This window comes from Coregonus clupeaformis, chromosome 29 (assembly GCF_020615455.1).
Source record: "Coregonus clupeaformis isolate EN_2021a chromosome 29, ASM2061545v1, whole genome shotgun sequence".
Lineage (NCBI taxonomy): Eukaryota > Metazoa > Chordata > Actinopteri > Salmoniformes > Salmonidae > Coregonus > Coregonus clupeaformis.
Window position 1 is genome coordinate 229,840 of NC_059220.1, and position 4,366 is coordinate 234,205.

Genomic DNA, 4,366 nt, shown 5'->3' on the forward strand with positions numbered 1-4,366 from the left:
CCCCTGAGACTCATCCCCTCAGACTTATCCCCTCAGACTCATCCCCTCAGACTCATCCCCTCAGACTCATCCCCTCAGATGCAACCCCTCAGACTCATCACCTGAGACTCATCCCCTCAGACGCAACCCCTCAGAGTCATCCCCTCAGACCCATCCCCTCAGTCTCATCCTCTCACACTCATCCCCTCAGACTCAACCCCTCAGACTCAACCCCTCAGACTTAACCCCCAGACTCATCCCCTCAGACTCATCCCCTCAGACTCATCCCCTCAGACTCATCCCCTCAGACTCAACCCCTCAGACTTAACCCCTCAGACTCAACCCCTCAGACACATCCCCTCAGACACATCCCCTCAGACTCATCCCCTCAGACTCATCCCCTCAGACTCATCCCCTCAGACTTAACCCCTCAGACTCAACCCCTCAGACATATCCCCTCAGACTCAACCCCTCAGACTAATTCCCTCCCCCTCGTCAATCACCAACATGTGATTTATCCAAAGCATGGAGAGGATAATGGCTTTTTGATAGGAAGGAGTAAGAAACGCAGAAACATTGACGTTATCAATATATGTTCTTCCCTTGCTGCTTTTTGATGACTGATGTGATTTATGTTCATTTTTACAAATTACGATGCCATTTATTTTAACCAAGGAGGTAATAGCTATGCCAACTGGTTGCAGGACCTCTGGGATTGCGTAGGGGGGGAGTGGTCTCACTGTTTTTGTATACCTGTTCTATGAACGTGACACTTTTCGTTGAACCAACGTGGAATAGACGTTGAACTGACATCTGTGCCCAATGGGAAGCTCTCAGTGTTTATCTGTGTTACTTAATATGAGGATAAAACTCCTGTCTTTCCACTGGAGAAGAGCTGAATAATTTACTCCAGGAAGGAAGGTGACTATCATCTAGATGAAAACAAGCCTGAGAACAGAGGTAGGAGGAACTGGTTAAATATACCAGGGGGGAGACCGCTCTCTGTGTCTCTGTGTGTGTCTGAGCTGGCAGGATGAGTACCGGAGGGGAGACCGCTCTCTGCGTCTATGTGTGTCTCAAAAGTTTGCCCAAAATCGATGCGTCGTAATTGAGGACAGGGTTCTTTTGGCCTCGTACGATGGCACATAAAGCACATCGGCCCGGAGAGAGAGAGAGAGAGAGAGAGAGAGAGAGAGAGAGAGAGAGAGAGAGAGAGAGAGAGAGAGAGAGAGAGAGAGAGAGAGAGAGAGAGAGAGAGAGAGAGAGAGAGAGAGAGAGAGAGAGAGAGAGAGAGAGAGAGAGAGAGAGAGAGAGAGAGAGAGAGAGAGAGAGAGAGAGAGAGAGAGAATGAGAATCAGAGAGAATGAGAATCAGAGAGAGGGATATGGGGGTGGCAGGAAAGGAGCGCATCTCCCTTGCTGAACCAAGACCATAAAAGATGAATGAGCTATCCCTTCAGAAGCAAATAGCAGAGCAGAGCTATTAAGAGTTAGTTCTTGAACTATTCAGAAGGCTCTGGACGTCCTCCCCAGTCGTTCTACATGTAATGCAGCAGGATTATGTTGGACACTTACATTTCCTATTTATTACAGCCACATAGATACAGGTTGACATCGGTCTACAATAGCATCTAAAACCAGCTGAACTATTTAACCACAGTAAGCTCCAGTGGCCAATTACAGAATCCGCAACCAGAAAATGGCAAATTCAAGAGGCTGTTATTACTGTAACAAGGGTTTACTGAACTGAGTTACAGCTACTAAATGTTCTTCCACTGTTGATATCACTTTGCAGCAGAAAGATACCTGCTATTGATGAACAAGTCATTTAGGAGAAAATAGTGTGAGTGAGGGTTTTGTCCAGGGGCGTATTCATTACACTGTTACAAAACTTTTCTTAAATTGAAGCAAACAGAACGAAACAGGGAGGGACCTACCTACATTTGTCCAATATAAACGGTTGTTTTCATTACAAAATGCAACTGTTTGAAACAGTTTGGACTAATGACTACACCCCAGGCTTCCCCACATCTACACACTTTGTGTTCTTGATTATGACATCATCATTATGACTCCCCATGTCATTCCAGGTCATAATAAAACACAAGTGGGCCTTTCACCCCTTATTATTAAGTGTTGGTGTGTAGTCCATGGTGCTGGAGTAGAGGATAGAGAGGATGGGTTGCTAACCATGGTTCTAGAGCTGGATGGAGAGGGGCAGGGGAGCTCCATTACTTTTCACTGTTGAAGGAATGAAAGCTTACTGTCCAAACCAGCGGGGTAGCTTTCACGCTAGCAACCTTGGGAAAAACTGCCCTGCTGAAAGAACAGACCATTGCTTCAATCCTAGAACAACTTTTTTTAAACCATCTCATGACTGTATCCCCATCTACTGGCCATAATGGGTTATTGCATACCGTCTGAGGGGCTGATGGATCGTGATGAAGCCACATTATAGGTGAAGTTTCTGTATTGAACTGACAATGTTTACCGTTGTGGAGAAGCACATGGCGCTGCTCCACGGACACTACATATTTAAAGAGCGACTGCACTTCCTGATTTGGCCTCGTTTTAGATTTGGTTCATTAAGAAATGCTAGTTGCCATGACTTAATTCAAACGTGAGTTGGTTTCGGGATGTGGTTTGACGTGGGTGTCTCTTGTGTGTTCACATGTGGGAAGAGTTAGACAAATGATTTGTTGATGGGGAGAACATAATTAGGTAGGAGACCTGACCCTCAACACATCCACAATGTGTCACTGATAAACTCTGCCTCAACTCTGCCTATTTCTACAGATGGCCTGGAGATGCTTTTGTCAGACTAAAGCCTCTGTCGTTTGATGGGGAGTCCACAATTGGGTAGGTTTCATCTGACCTGTTCAAACTTCAACATAGTATCTGTTTGTGTGTCAGATATCACCTATCCTAACTGCCATTGGTAATAGAACAGTGACTATGCATGTATGTGTTTTACAGAAACATGTATGGAGCCAGCACATGGAGACCTGTAAGATAATGTGATGAAGTCCAGACTGACAGACGGGCTTGATACTGATGTCTGAATGACACAACTTGTATTTGTATTGTCTTTTTTTATTATTAAATCTAATGGTATCAGTCAATATGCGAAGGGGGAAACCCTGTATATTCTGCACCAGAATCAGGGAACTCCTGTTGTATATCAGACTCCACACAGGAAGGTATGACCACTCTGACATGTTACCAAGGAAACCCCATTACCACCAGACAGGAAGGTATGACCACTCTGACATGTTACCAAGGTAACCCCATTACCACCAGACAGGAAGGTATGACCACTCTGACATGTTACCAAGGAAACCCCATTACCACCAGACAGGAAGGTAGGACCACTCTGACATGTTACCAAGGTAACCCCATTACCACCAGACAAAATGTCGATAGGCACAGTATCTGTATCGTCTGGGAATGACAATGAAAGGTCAAAGGTGCACAATGTTTATAATAGCAGAACACTGCTTCTATGGTATTATGTAAAGGGTTGTTTATTCTACATGGACCTGTTACTACATTTATAAGTTATTAAAACACTTAATTTAGAATATCTAAAAATATATATCAGAAATTGCATTCTTCTCATATTGCTATGCGACTGACAAATTGAAAGCTTCCTACAGCATCTCACCATATGTTAGTTTAGAAAGCAACTTCCTTCAAACTGCACGCAGATACATACAATTTTTATCCACGAGTGAATCTGATAAAGGGCCTCTTTCACCAGATAGTAATAATTAAATTTCACAAGCTAAATAACGGTCATATAATAATGTATATGCTATTGTACTGAACATAAGACAACCCCTAGAGACCTCATCAAGAGGTTCGGATCTCTTGGCATAGTGGCTAAGGAGCTGCGTTGACAGTCGCAGGACCCTGGTTCGAGTCCCTGTTGAGACTACCTCAGAATTTCTACACTCTTTCAGAAGTGGTATGGAGCTCGCGAGGCAATCGGAAATACGTTAGAGACTTGGTATAGAGAAGCAAGGGGACACGCACGCTCTCCTGAAGGAAGGGGGTGGTGTACGTTTTATTAAAACATTATTCAAAATCAAAGGATCATATTTCATTAGGCTACTTTAAATAAGGAAATATTAGAGATTGTGGCTTTATAGTTTTCGGCAAGCACCAACATCATTTTATAGCTGTAATGGGCCATCATTTATGAATTATTTCCTGTATTTGATTTACTGTGGATATGGATTGATACCATATTTAATTAAGTAGTCACTTGTTAGTCTATAATTATCTGTTGTAACTCATTACTGATGTTCACACCTATGACCTGTTTAACTGCCCTTATCAAATGTCTGCCAGTGTTTAATGTTTAAGGTTAGAGTTGGTCCTCTGTA

General features: G+C 43.5%; 1 long non-coding RNA gene across 1 annotated transcript; it reads left to right on the forward strand.

Moving 5' to 3' along the window:
- Positions 1-2,132: 2,132 nt before the first annotated feature.
- Positions 2,133-3,100, forward strand: LOC121545305. Its single transcript, XR_005996260.2, has 3 exons — positions 2,133-2,436; positions 2,775-2,837; positions 2,955-3,100. It is a non-coding gene; the product is annotated as an uncharacterized LOC121545305 (long non-coding RNA).
- Positions 3,101-4,366: the final 1,266 nt, after the last annotated feature.